This window comes from Rhopalosiphum maidis, chromosome 2, assembly GCF_003676215.2.
Source record: "Rhopalosiphum maidis isolate BTI-1 chromosome 2, ASM367621v3, whole genome shotgun sequence".
Taxonomy (NCBI): Eukaryota; Metazoa; Arthropoda; class Insecta; order Hemiptera; family Aphididae; genus Rhopalosiphum; species Rhopalosiphum maidis.
This window is the reverse complement of record NC_040878.1, coordinates 19,306,225-19,321,826: the sequence shown is the minus strand read 5'-3', so window position 1 is coordinate 19,321,826 and position 15,602 is coordinate 19,306,225. Positions and strand designations below refer to the sequence as shown.

At 27.6% G+C, this 15,602-nt stretch overlaps 1 long non-coding RNA gene across 3 annotated transcripts; it reads right to left on the bottom strand.

The window, feature by feature from the left end:
* Positions 1-1,595: 1,595 nt before the first annotated feature.
* LOC113554390 lies at positions 1,596-12,606 on the bottom strand. Of its 3 annotated transcripts, XR_003405259.1 has the most exons (4): positions 12,438-12,606; positions 12,245-12,353; positions 1,844-1,959; positions 1,596-1,730 (listed from the first exon to the last, which is right to left on the bottom strand). It is a non-coding gene; the product is annotated as an uncharacterized LOC113554390 (long non-coding RNA). The 3 variants fall into 3 exon arrangements; XR_003405258.1 differs by having other exon boundaries at positions 1,606-1,959; XR_003405257.1 differs by lacking the exons at positions 1,596-1,730; positions 1,844-1,959 and adding an exon at positions 10,210-10,506.
* Positions 12,607-15,602: the final 2,996 nt, after the last annotated feature.

Sequence of the window (15,602 nt, the reverse complement as noted above, 5' to 3'; positions counted from 1 at the left end):
GATTATTGACTATATTGTATGATTTGTCGACGACGAACTCCGTGCGCATAATAAGGTAGGTTACACATCATAACATTATGTCATTTAATTAACTTAAAATTAATTTATTAAATCTATTTTTTTGCTTATTGCATTTATTGCTAAATAAGATAAAAATTTACTTCTTGACAGAACAAATATACAACAACAATTTTTCAATTTTTTTTTTGCATATTTGGTGATATTTTTAACTGTAAATATAAACATAATATTTTCATTTTCTAATTTGTTCAGATTTGTATACATATTTGACGATTTATTATTAACCTAAAACTTGATAAATTACGTAGTATTTATTGTTTTACTATTTTGCTCAGTGTAATACGTATAAACATTTATTAAACACATGACCGACGTCTTTATATTTAAAATATGGTATTTAATACCTACTAATTAAAACTTATTAATTTATTTTAGGTATACAAAAATATAACATTTAATACATAAAGATTAAAACAAAAAGTTTAAACTTATGTTTTTCTCATTTAAAATAAATAAAAGTGATTATGATTTATGAATTTCGATGTATATGTTTTTAATTTTTAATTTACTATTACGCACCATTATACAATTATAAAAACGCGTAATTAAAAATTTACTTTTTATACCATTTATATGTATATATATATATATAATATTATAATGTAAAAAACATTATCATCATAATATAAATAATTAACTTAATAGGTGCATATTCATGCTTTTTTATCAGCGTAATTTACTATAGAGTGAATTTTGAGTACTGTTTAAGCTTATTGAATTCCAATTCTTATAGTACAATAATGGTACCTATTCAACGAATTCTATATAATATTATTTATTAGTTTAGTGTATACCTTCCAAACTGCGTTTTATAAAATCAAAACAGTTCCGTAAAATTGTCGTTTATGGTGTTGATAATTATTAATTGTTACCTATTCAAAATGTATATAGCTCGATTAATTCGTAATATGTTTTTACAAAATTATTCATTCTACATTAAAACAAAAAGCGGCCACGGGTCATGGATAAATATGAGTAAATTAATAGTATAAATTAATTAATTTAAAGTCGTATTGAAATATAAACAAATAAATAACTGCTGTCCACAGCAAAAGAAAATTTATATTATACTATTGCTATAACATACGTATTTCCCGTAGTTTCATAATATTCGAAAGCATGTACTACAACAGGTACGGAATTATATTTATGCACACGTACAATATATTACTATATAGTATAATATGGAGGAGGTCGGTTTTGTCCCAGTTCACGGCGAGTCTGGCGGCGACATCGTACATAGAATGCCATGTTATATTATTATACTCGTAGACATACGCCGCGGATCAGCAAAGACGTAATAAAAGGGTTATACATATAACACATATAACGAGATTCTCCGAGTCTCCGGACCACAATATGAGAGTATCTGTGCAGTGACAATGGCTCGGCGAGTGCAATACCTAGGTATTACATAATATTATAATATCGTCTACACCAAAAACATATACCATTGTTATACACGTAAAAAATATGAGAAGGTATACCACGCCAGGTGTTCGAGACTCGATACTTACCATGCCGATTTATTTATCGCGGTATACGCGCATTTTTCCGACGAGTTTTTTCGCATAACCGTTACGTTCGTATTAAATACAGATATAATTCGTGCGTGTGCGTTTTTATGTGTGTCTGTAGTCCGTATATTCCTGCAATATACATGATACGCCACTATAGGATATAAGTACATAACGTACGTCTATACTTGTGTCCAGATGTCCTATTGCACTGACTAAATATATTGTCTATACTCCTATAATACCTGTGCGGTGTTGGCGTTCGAGTGAAGTCCCTCGACGTGTACGCAGTACGGTTTTCTAAATATACATTGACCTTTGACCGAGTTTATTTGATCGCACATTCGCACTGCCACGCCAGCTAAAAGTACAGAGCAAATAATAATAATGATAATAACAATAAAATATATGAACAAACGGTCAACGGTTTGTACGTATGTATAGCATACAAATAGTGTACCTACTCGAATATCTAATACTACGCGTATATAGAATACGCGCTGTTATATATACGTATATAGGAACCTACAGTGTACACACAGACCGAGTGCGAGTAGGCGACAGGCGATGTAGTACTACGCATATTATTTTATATTTATATAAACAGGATTACAATCGTATGTTTGTGGTGTCTCGTGTACCCAGATTCTGTGTGGGGTGGACGAGGGAAGATTGCTTGTACGGTTAACAATTAACGAACACTGCTTACTGGGGAAAGTAGTTTCCTACAACGATATTTATAATAAGTAATTATTATGTAGTATATATTATAATTAAATTAAATATATAATATACACATATAAATAATAAATATTATTATACACATAATTATTGAATTATAATATCATAGATGATAAGCATTTTTTGAAAATATTTTTATTACTTAATTTGAGTGATTAAAAAAATAATACTTGTTTAATATTTTTTTATAGTTATCGTATTTGACTTTTTACTCTTTTTAATGACAACGTTCGTTTTACATAGGAATTCTGAAACAGAACATTTTTCGGAATATTTCTCGGTTGTTGGTATAACAATCGAATTTTAATTTTTTAAACGTTTAGTTATAATTATTGACAAAAAATACAACTTTTAACTTCTATGACATTTTTAAAGTTTAAATAAGTAGAGCAGTGGACGAAATGTAATTGGTACCCCTAACCCCTAGTCCACTAAACTTCGCTCATCTAAATTAATTGAAATATACACTTATATGGATCACCCTGTATATCTAAATAGTAATAGCAGATATAATAAAAGTTAAATGATGAAAATAAGGAATGCGATATTAGGAACGTGTTCGATATTTGGTAATAACAGTATACAGCATTATGTAGAAACATGGCAATTTTCAGAATTTGATGTTAAAAATGATGGTATCCATTGGCCACTACTCTAGTCATTAGTAAAAAAAAAAAAAAACGATGATAAAATTCAGCGTGTCTAGTGAATAGTGATTATTTAGCAGATATTATATTACACGGTCATAAGAAAAATAATTCTAAACAGAAAAATTCAAATTTGTCTGCGGAAACGTAAACGATATGTTTCGTTAAAAGAAAAATTGGCCTTGTAATTTGTATAATATAATGCACATAATAATATAATATAGAACATATAATATGCATATTATATGTTTTTTTTTAGGCGTTGGCGGTGACCAAGTTGTCCCGTCTGGTCTCGCGTCTATATATGTGCACGCAAAGAGACGGTTTTCTTTCATATTTTGTGTACAATATATCGTACCTATATATATATTTACTTAATATAATAATAATAATATACATCGTCATTTATGTATTATTATCCATTATATGGTTTGTCTTCTTATATGAGTACTTGTTTATGCGTATACATAAACAAGCCGGATCCAGGCACGTCAACTACGATGGTTGGTTATAATTATTGACCCTCGTAACCATCAAAATGTTTTCAAAATATTTTTCCTGACACGTCTATGCAAAATTAATTTGTATATACTATACCGTAATACGTATATTTATAAATTACTGACTGTATAACCAAACTTCGTCCGTGAAAAAATGTATACAAACATGAAATACGGCGCTATATCAGTGTGTAATCTCGGTTTTAGTAAACCTCAGTTCACAATCAAATCAGCATTGGGTATATATGTATCTCACGTTTAATTCGATTAAGATACGCACTCTATTTGCAAAAATTGGTCGAGTAATTTTTGAAGTAATTTTGAGAATAATTTTTAATTATAAGGATTTTGTTTTTTATTATGCATTTGAATAAACTAAATATAAAAACACATATATCAAATATTATTTTCTTTGATTTGAAAAATGCCATAGGAACCCATCACGGGTCACCGGATCGGCAAGTCTACACAAGTTGTTTTAAAAAAATGATTTTTTTCTGTAACCCTATACATAAACAAATATTTATTTGATTTTCGTAATTCAAAACGAGATTTACATGTAAGCCACCTATAGGGATCAAGAATATCTTAACTTTTATTAAAATTGGTCCAGTAGTGTTTGAGATTAGCCGTTAATAAAAACCTCATTTCACATTTTTTTATTTTACAATATTAATAAGTATAAAATTAATCATGAAATGTTTATTTTTTTTTTACTTAAAAACCGTTTTCTTGTATTATGTGCCTGTAACAAATATCAAGAGCCGATGCCCAGGGATACAAAATATATTGTAAATAACACCCTGAAACTGTATCTATCAATGCACGGAAGAATTTGACGTTAGTATTATCGTTGTATACCAGTGACATCACGTAAGTTGGGCTGATTTATAATGATTATACAAATTACTCATGAGTACAGGTCCTCAACCCACGAGGCCTTTAACTCGTATACAACTCACTCTCCTCCTCAAATACAAAAATATTTACATTCTACATTTGAAATATTAATTAATTTAGGAACTGTAAAGGCATTCGCGCGGAACAAATAAAAAAACTAATTTACAAGCTACTTGTTTGATTAAACTTGAAGTAAAGAAATAAGCAACTATTGTTAATTTTTATAATTTTTTCAAGAAAATAGGTATTCATTTATCGGCAATTGGGTCAAATATAACTTATTCGTACAATTATTGTCATAATAAAGCAAGTTGAGAAACTATAACTTGCTTTGCTTAGCGACTTGCCAGTTTCCTTATAACTTGACTTAGGTCTTAGGTACTTAAATTATAAAAACAAGTAAATGTTCACTTCACAGAGAGAAAGTAATTTGAAGCGAAGATCTTAGCAATTTAATTTGATTAATTACCTACCACATATGAGCCAGACGAGCCAGTATTTTCCAACCTTTTTATTTTAACCACTTAATAAACTATAAATAAGTAAAAAAATGTTATATGCCAAATCGCATTTACAATATGTAGGCATATTATACGAACATATACAATAATAATATGGAGAATGAATACAATAATTATCTATCACACACCTATAGGAGGAAATCCAGAGGTGCTTGAGGAGGGTAAGCCCCCCAGAAATTTAAAGTTTCGGGTCTTAGCCTTTCTGAACCTTAAAATTATAAAGCGTCTAAATATACAATAACTAATTGTTATAAATATAATAAGTTGATACTTTTTTATTTTAATTACAATCGATATATTGTACTGAAATAAATATATTAAACTATACTTATTATTAATTATTATGTTATGTTTTAGGTATATTAGGCATTTTGTTGGAACAGATATTAAATTGGTCATAATTCGATTAATTGAATAGCTCAATAATACTGTAAGTGGCACTTATACAGTAATACTTATATGGCTATACGTGTAATGGACATCATATAATACATATATTGCTCAGCCTCCCCAGTAATTTCACCTTATTTCCGTTTATGCACACACCGTTCAGGCATATTAAATTCTTAACAATAAATGCTACAGTCACTGCTCGTCTACTCTATACATTACTAAAATAAATATTTTTAGTGAACCATTAAATTTAGTTTTTATTTATTTATTTAACTTTTTTATTTTTTTCGAGAAGGCTACTACTTGCGAAGTATATGTATGTGCGTAAATTGCATTTCATTCAGTAACAGTCTAGAGATCTAGACCATCGATAAGTCGTCCCATATAGTGGATAAAAAACTAACGTTGAATATCTGTATTGTTTATCAAGTGCAAAAGACGTTTTGAATAATCGACACAATTGCTGAACAATGACTTATTCACAGAACAAGTATACATCTCTCTCTATATGAAATATTATAGTAAAATACTTGCACACTTGGCGTTTCTTTAATATTGAAAAAAATACAAATCATGGTTAATCTGTTCTAATTTATTATCATTTTTATGTATTCACGATTCATCCCATACAATATACGTATAAACATATTACACACTATTTAATATACTAGCTGCATTTCTATGTATGTGATACTGCGTGCCCTAGTTTAATTTTAGTACCTACCTCGACTGGTTAGTACAATAGTACAAATGTTAAAAAATTGAGGAAAACCATTTTTTACCTATTATTATTAAAATTAGATTTAAGAGCTTTCCACTTAAATTGCCGGTGCAGTATCTAACTACTATTTATTGGTATATCTTAGGTCGTCCTAACAGCCCTCAATAAAGTAGGTACTTAATATACAATACCGAACATACATATAAATATATAATATATTATAACACTGTGTTACGGTCAAATCCCAAAATCTAAACGTATCTCTACTATTAATGGTTAAAAAAGGCAATTTACTAAATCCGCAGGTTAATTTTGATAAATTTGTATCTGTGTAAAGTATAATATATTATAAAGTATACCGATTACCGTACAATATTTAAATTGAGTCCCGGGCTATTTTTAGTATTTGAAATTTGAATTTGGTCTTGCAGTTTATTTTTTTTATGTTCGAATTAAGTTCAATATATTTTGTTTATTATACTTATGTCATGTGACTAGTAATGAATATCAACTCGAAGGTATGTATTCGTTCTTTTTGGTATAGATATCCTAACCTACAAAATTACAATAGTTTTATCGAATACTTCTTATGAACACACAATTGCGAAAGATTAAATCCGTAATGCGTGTATTAAATGAAAAACAAAAATAGAACAATTTTTATACACTATACGTTTAAGTTTCAATTTCATTATATAAATTACGAAAATCAATGGTAGACTTTTTTTAAAAACTCATATATTCGCATATATTTTTTTAAATATATTCACATCACCGCGATCGTGTTAAATTCAGTTTAGTGATAGACTAGAGTTTGAAAAGTGTGAAGAAAAAACATATATGTTATTATATACCTAATTTATTTTCAAAAGATAATACTCTATCGAGTGACTTGGCTGTTATAATATAAGGCTGGCAGGCTGCACAACTGTAATTTTAATCTATTTATGCGTTTCGTGATGATGATGCAGAGACGTGAGTACTGAAAACCACGCGAATCATTACAAAATAATCTAAGTATAGGTATTATTAGAGCATTGGGTGTTAAATGAACGTATATTATTAAAATCACGTGAACACCAAATAATTTAAAATTCCACATGCTGAAGAATATATTTTAAATTATGCTCCGTATTTACAAGGCTTTATTTATATGCGTGTTAAGATTTATTGAGTTTATAATTTATATAACTTAAAAATTACTTATATATACTATAAATTATATAGTTTTATAGGTATCACCGATCAAATTATTCTTGTCTATTAATGGCAAAAGAGTAACCAAGCATCAAAATCAACAGTAGTTTTAATTGATTGAATATTTTGATAAAAGTACACTTTTAGTTTGTCTCGTTTTTTTATAATTTAAATTTGATCAAAAGTAATATACACGCGTTACCTATTTATACGTTTCATTATCCATATTGATAAGAATATAGGTCAAGATTACAGTAAGTTTTTTTCGATTTTCTTGAACAACTAACAGATATTTGGTACTTATTTAGTTCAGTCAGTATAGTTGGTTTATGATTGAAATTAAAAGTCCTACATGGTAATGTCAACGTGTAATAACTTATGAGTAATATGTTTTTATTATATTTATGTCAGTGGAATTTTTTTCCCAACTCGACACATCGTGGTCTGCGTGTTATGAAGAATGTTTGTGCAATAATTGTGCACATGACGTAGATTTTTAAAACATAAAAACAAAATACACATTACATATTTAGACATATATATGTAAATATTATGTATGCTTAGAAGGTAAAACATATTTACATCGGTACATAAAATATTGAATAACGAACAATTATTATTTGATAGGTATATACCTATTTGACTTACGCCGCAGTAAAACGTACAATGCTATATAAATTTATTTATCGTTATGTTGAAATTATTTTGAAAACCCATGACTCAATATAATAACAAAGTAAAATGCATATATCGTTTGTAATAAAACATCCAATTCTATATTTTTAATCCTCAATGTATTGATCATAGGATACACGCAGTTTATATCCAAGATAACAGTATTGGTGTCTGTTTTACAAAAAATATTGTACAACCTATAATATAAACAAGGAGCAATGCGAAAATCTGTCGACGTGCAATACTCGTTAGCTTAAAACCATAATCAAGTATCAACAATATATACTATTATGAAAATAATAGGCGAGACCTATTATCTGCCTATAACAATTTGTATATGTTACACGTATGTTTATACGACTGTTGTACATTATACCTAGCCACCTGACGATCCGACACATGAGTTTCTAATCTCATACACAACTAATTCCAGTTAATATTCACCTAAGTATTTCACCAAAGTTCAAGTCTCTTATACCTTAACGATTGAAAACACAATCTTAAGTATAATACATTTCTATCATCTGAATTTCTAACATTATATTGTCTATTATAGTAATAATTTGACATTTTTTTAGAAAAATAATAATACATAAAATATAAATAGAATCAATTTTACTTTTACGTCAAAAAATGTAATGCATTACATATGGTATGAGACTATTGACCACAAGGATAATAACTAATCAACGTATTGTAATAATATACTAGATTGCTAAAATACGTGATTTTAATCAAAGCAATAAAAAAAAAAATCATACCTATTTTAAATCTTAGTAACGATAAAATATACTATAATTATTTTGTGACCAAAAGATTTTTTTTCTTTTGTAATCTAGTATGTATTTATAATGAAGAAATCATATTACTTCAAATATATGTGATATTATTATATTATTTTTAAAAGTTTTTGATAGATCTTAACATTTTTAAACAATATAATAACGTGAACACAAAAATCATTTTTTTTTCAAACTTTGAATAAAATTAATTTAAATAGAAATTTTATTTGTTTAGATCATAAGTTAGTATATGTATAACATAAGGCATAATATTACATATAATGTATTGAATTTAAATAATATATTTCGATAGCTAAGTACGCAATTTACGTGACAATAATGTAAATCCGGTTTTTATTAATAACTGTAATAACGGTTATTGTTCTGTGTGATTGTGTTTTATGTTTAGTATTTTCATAATATAATAATATTTTTAATTTATAAAAAAAAACAAAAAATAATCACCTACCTAACTATTAATCAAATTCAAACTATGATAAACCAAAAATAGATGTCTCGAGGTCCAATCCTTAAAAATTCAGCGATAATTTATTTACAAGTACCATTGTATTAGGTGGTACTATAATAGTAAGTATTACTAAATTATTCATTCGCGATGAATTCGATAGTTCAACGGATTTTGCATTACTCGAGGCAATTTAAATGATTTATCTACGGGCAGATTACCTATTATAAAATGTAAATAAACTTGACACTACCATAATTACAAATTTAATAATTTACACAGAATTAAAAAGTATAATTTTAATATTTTACGATGCTTTGTTCATTTTTGTTTTAATTATCGATTAACTTATTTTGTTACTAAGCAAAATTTATAAAACTTATACAAAACCATTCATTGGTGACGTATAATATAGTAAAATTATAAAGTAGGTACTTAGTAATTATAGTACCTACATAAATATTAACTACAACTATATAATACCTTAGCGCATATATTTCGAGGTTAGGTTTATCTATGCTTACGAATCTACGATAGTGCACAGAATCTTTTTGGACGTTATACCACTTATATTGTACTTACATGGCTACGTGGCATTGTGTATTTATACTATACGGTATTAACCTATATAATATTTTGGTAGTTTAGTTGGTTGTACGCTTATACAGTAGCCAGACAGCCAATAGGTATAGGTATAGTACAAGGGTGCTAACCTAGCAGAGATCTACTAAGAATATATTTTTCCTTTGAGGATCGACTTCTATATTTTTTTTTTTATTATTATTATTCAGTACTGTAATATGCTTACTTTCTATTGCTTCAGTCGTTGGTTTAAATTATATGTATAGTAAATAATACTTTTAAAATGGTTATTTATTGGTTTAAGTGTACAGAAGCATATTGAGTATATTTTACCTATAATTATTAACAAATATACTGGTATAAATAATACAATTAAAATGTATATTATAATTAATTTCTAAAATCTAAATAAAAATGAAATAATTTACATACTATTTTTTTGATTTGGTCATGTGGAAGAGTGATATTCATGATATTATATACAGTGGCTGTGTGAGATATCTTACTTAACGAGTCTCGTTATAATTCTGTCCAACTACCCACCATCCCAGAAAATTAATGAGTAGTTAAGTAGCTTATAGAAATTAATTTCCTTATTTCAAATGTACATTTATGAATATTTAAATCGTTCATTACCATTATTCCACCCTAAACTACTACTATAGTACTCCATGCCAATTACCAGTAATCATCCACCTACTGACTTGAATCCTGGGAGTTGGGACTCAAAATACTAACCTCGTTCCGCCACTAGTTCCATATCTTTAACAAGTTGATCACAATCTGAAAATATTCACTGTGTACTAGGCGAAAATACTGGTCATTCGAAAACGTAATTTGATATTCATATTAAGTACTAATTTTCATGCGAAAAAAACCTATTTTACCCTAATGTATTGACCACGACCACAGATTATCATCGATTATCGAGTTTTCCCGAAAGTATTATTAGATTAACCTTAAAAATAACCACTTCGCACCGTTCCAAGTGCTAACCTAACCTAACCTAACCTATTCCTGCTATACATACATCGGTTGTATAGCTATACCCTACTTAATTTTAGTGAGTTTATCAACTGAACTTTTGAAAGCTACCTAAAATATTATTTAAAATAACCTAGTAATAAAACATTTTAAATTAAGCTACCTAACCTAACCTATTAAACATATCTTCTTACAGATTTTTATTATATCAACTAACAAATTAATATACTCACAATTTTGTATATAAAATATAATTTTTTTCTTTATTATACCTATATTTATTGCGATAAATCACCTATGCATAATTAATAATATATATGACTATAAATAGGAATACAAGAACCCATTGCCTAAACTTGAGCAGCCCAGTATCTAACTTAACTTACTTAACCCGCGACAAGCGTATATAATATATTATGCGTTCAAAGCGCGTGCGACCCTTGTTATACTACACGTCGGAATCATACATGTCAATACACACGATGGTAATAATAAGGTATAAGAGAAAAAAGTGTATATTTTTCGGCAATCGGTACATGTATATATATATATATATATATGAACGCCGAAATCAAATTGAAATCGCATGTAAATTATTATAATTGTATACGTAGATACACACACGCGCGACGCCCACGCGTTTTTAATAGGTGTGCACGTCACATTCGCAGCTCAAATAAAACATAATATGTGTAATGGATATTATTTTCGTGTGTACGCGAAGAGGCGCGTCACGCGCGACCAACAGCGGGCCCATTATAATACGTCTGTGATATACACACGCCCGACCGTAAGGTAGGTTTAATGTCATAATGTTAAATTTTGTTTATTATAATATTATGTACGCACATCTAAGCAAATGAAGAATGCATAATGTTATTTTTTGCGTGCGAATTTAAAGGAAAACCCGTCGAATACGAGTTGATCATAATGTACCGGCATCGCACGCGGTCCTAATTATTATAATACAGTACTTATATATCGCACACCCAGAAGAAGAACGACACAACTCAAATATAACAATTATATAGTACAGGTAAAAATCATAATGGCTGAATATTAAAATTTACATAAAAATTAAAGTTCTTATTCTACATACTTGGTATTTACACCAATAGATTCATATACATATACTCTATCAAACATGTATCCTACAAATTAAAAAAAGTTTTGGGTCTAATATTAAAATTAGTTGTCTATTTTACTTTTTTTTTTTTTTTATCATAACCTTTGAGTTGGGTCTATTTGTAATAACTAAGAGAACACGTACTATTAATTTATACGATTGTTGCGTTACATCATATTTTATTTAACATTTCGTAAGCTAAAAAATATATAAATTTAAGTCATAAGTCATAAGTAAAAAATAATTAGTTATAGAACTCTTAAAACAAAACTATAATATATATAGGGAGAGAAATGTATCTATTGCGGCACGTACATAAGTACTATTTCATAATACAAAAAATTATAAAATGTCATGTTTAAATACTGTTAAAATAATTATGATATAGTTGGGGTATTAAGTTTTGCTTACACAATTCTAGCAAATCAGATTTTTTCTCTGCACTTATTTCAGGTGGACAGTCGTAAGCTTTTTTAAGTTCCATACTGTTGAAATTGCTATTGCATGTTTCTCTCCTCACCTAATAAACAATATAATTTAAACAAATAAATTCTTCGGATTTTGTTATTTTACTACATTTATTTTAAATTTAAATTATAATCACCTTTACTATTTGGTAATCCGTATTGTTAAATGATGTTCTTAGTTTCAAAGTGTATGGATTTGCTTTGTCGACACGAATTTCTTTAATGTTATATTATATACGTTCCATGTGGTGCGCACACGGTGGGTACGGCGCTGGGCTAAAATACAATAATATAATAATAATAAAAAAAAACGAACACCTACGTCAAGTTTAAAACCAAAAAATACCGACTGCGTTTTAAACTAATAGCCGGATAATAGGATACATATGGCGTATAATTATACATATACGTACTTTTTTTGCGCCCATATTCTTAATTTGCGTACTTGACACACGCTTATTATTACTAATAATATATATATCTACTGCAGGACGATTTTTTCAACAGGAAACCCTCATTATTTCGAAAAGTATATAAACGTTTAATTATTAAATATTCTTTTATACTTATTTAAATTTGTCACAAAACAATAAATCTGAAAAAATATATATTTAAGTGTTTTTGAATGACGACAGATTTTTAATTTTAATACTCCTACACAAAATATTATTATTTATTTTCATAATTTGTAAGTAAACAAATTTAATTTCGGTTGTGCAGTTAATTATTTATAAGTATTTCAATTTTCAAGTATTATAGATGAGTAAAATGGAGTTGTGCCTATAGGTAAGTACTCTCTAATATGTTGATCCACTATATACTCCGTGGATACAAACTTTAAATACGTATAACCAGTAGATGGCACAACTGAGAAAAAACTAAGAGGAGAGGGGAACAAAATATTTTATTTACTAAAATCGATACCATAAATTAATTGTTTATTTCTACACAAATTTTATAATTAATTATATTGCTTATAAACAAATCGTAGGTAGATAAGTACTAAAGTACCTATACCTATATCTAATAAATATCTGATATATTAAATCTATTAAATACATAAAAGATGCTTTTAAAAGTATAACTTGTTTAAAAAGTTATGTGATGATAATTCAATAATTATGTACCTAAACCTAATTATAATAGGTACATATAATAATATTATTATTATTATTATTATTGGAATACTGTGTATTTTGCAACCTAAATAACGTTAACAAAATATTTATCTTATACAACCTATACTAAATAATATATTGCATTCTTTATTTTTGAAAATTGAAGATTTCTACTCTTGGTATATCTCGGGGAGGGGCAAAATGATACCTCGAACCCGCAAAATTGCACTATTGCTTACAACTAATAATATAAATATTATTAATATTATTGAAAACCAAAATTCTCAGAAAAATATTTTATTTTATTGTAACTAATTAACTACATACGTAAGTAAATGAACCAAATATAAATTTCTACCAAGTAAATTATTTTTATGAATTTTTTTTTTTGTAATAAAACTAAAATTATGTAAATAAATCATAAACATAATATTTTTAGATAATGGTAGCTGTTAAAAGTAAGCACTTGATAATCAATTATAATAATGCCTTATAATTAATATATAGGCGTGCCTACTGAAATCTACAGTAGACAAAAAATGCAATCCTTATAGACAGCCAAATCAAGACAAAAATGTAATTTTAAATTATATATATAATATATTGATAAACCACATAAAATTAAATTATACAGCCATAGAATGAGCAAACAAAAATCGAATTTCAAAAAAATTACTATGTAGACTAACCGATTAATGCTATGCTATATGTTAAAATGGATTTTTTTTAAAGAAAAGAAAATAATATTTATTTTATTGTTTGTTAAGTCGGTATTCAAATGCATACAATAAAAGGCAATGTCCGTAGATATGTAGCTTATACAATATACAAGTACACTCTAATTCTACTCAACCGATTGTCACTAAAGGTTAATAGATATATATAGTTTAACTGGAAAGTTTAGAGAGAAGTTTGAATCATGTATTTACGTCCCAAAAATAAACCAACTTCTATAATATATCACATATTGGTTGAATTAATTCATAAAGTGAGGTAAACTGAAGATAGTTACACTAAAACCGAGATAAACCGATGTAGCAACGTGTTTTGTTAGTTCGTTTTTCCCAGGAAAATTAGAATTGTTTTTCACAAGACAAGGCACTTTCCTCCCCCCAAGTTTTGTTAGTTTTCCCAAGCATTATCTGTTACGCACATTGGCGGCTTAAGTCTTCAAAACTCGAGAAGTAAGATTGAAAACAGCCTACCCACCCACCAAACTAAATCTACAAGGACCAATGTAATATTTGTAGGTTTTTCTTTAGTTAAATTTTTTATTGACTTTTACAATTCATGATATAGATACACTTATTTTTTACTTGAATGATCAATCTTCTGTTATGAATTATGATTAACCCTGTTCAACTTAAAACATTTATTTCTCATTTTCGGAGCAGGGGCAGTCGCTCCTATAGTATTTTGATAACAAGCCACCCCTCGACTTTCGCACCAATGTCCAATTTATAATAGACAAAGAATACTTTAATTTTTGATAAATATCATAACTCTTTAATAATAAATGAATTATTTTATATTATTGTAATTTCAGTGCTCTGTATAATAATAATACCTACTCGTAATTATAATAATTACGAAATAATAATGTACCTACTATAAATAAAAAGTATAAGAAATCTTCATTTATTTTTAAATTAATTTTTCCTTCCCCCTATAGAAAAATATCAAGGGAACACCATGGTTTTTATATATTGTATACAAAGACTTATTATTAAATTCAAATTTAACTTATACATTGTAGTGACTTACTCATTGAATGACGCAGTTAGAGCCGTAGAGGGAGTCAGTGATAACTTGCACCCCCCCCCCCCCCAATAAAAAGTTGTTGACTATAAAATGATTTTTTTCTTTATATGTTAAAATATTTTTGATAAAACAAACAAATTACTTTTTAATATATACTTAAATTAACTTACAACTTAAATACCTAGGTATATTACGTATTTTTTGCGAGTTAATAATGTCTATTGACTCTAAAATAGCAATGATCTTCACTCACTCTTTCTATGTTTTTTATTGAAAAATATTTCATCACTAATTTAGTAGTATTATGTACATAGTTTAAAAAAAACTATCTTAACACATAATATACATATTACAATATACAACAATAATTAATATTGTTCGAGAGGTTAGAATTTTGTCAAACCAAGATCTTTGGTACTCAGA